The sequence below is a fragment of the Etheostoma spectabile genome, chromosome 7, assembly GCF_008692095.1.
Source record: "Etheostoma spectabile isolate EspeVRDwgs_2016 chromosome 7, UIUC_Espe_1.0, whole genome shotgun sequence".
Lineage (NCBI taxonomy): Eukaryota > Metazoa > Chordata > Actinopteri > Perciformes > Percidae > Etheostoma > Etheostoma spectabile.
Genome location: NC_045739.1, coordinates 26,620,821 through 26,621,044, shown reverse-complemented (window position 1 = coordinate 26,621,044; position 224 = coordinate 26,620,821). Strand labels below are relative to the sequence as shown.

General features: G+C 47.3%; 1 protein-coding gene across 2 annotated transcripts in view; it reads right to left on the bottom strand.

Moving 5' to 3' along the window:
* foxp3b (forkhead box P3b) overlaps positions 1 to 224 on the bottom strand; it is a 47,049-nt gene that overhangs the window by 13,820 nt on the left and 33,005 nt on the right. The window lies entirely within an intron of this gene.

Sequence of the window (224 nt, the reverse complement as noted above, 5' to 3'; positions counted from 1 at the left end):
AGAGAATTTGGCCCACCCATGAGAGACACACATCATGGCTTTCAAACGAGCAAAGTAGCAGTTGGCCAAGGCCCCAACCACCGCCTCCACCTCCCCCCCCCTCCTAGATACAGTATTAGGGGACCACTAAGGCTTATATAAAAGAGACTTCAGATACAGTATTTGTGGACCACTAAGGTCTATATAAAAGAGACTTCAGATACAGTATTAGGGGACCACTAAGG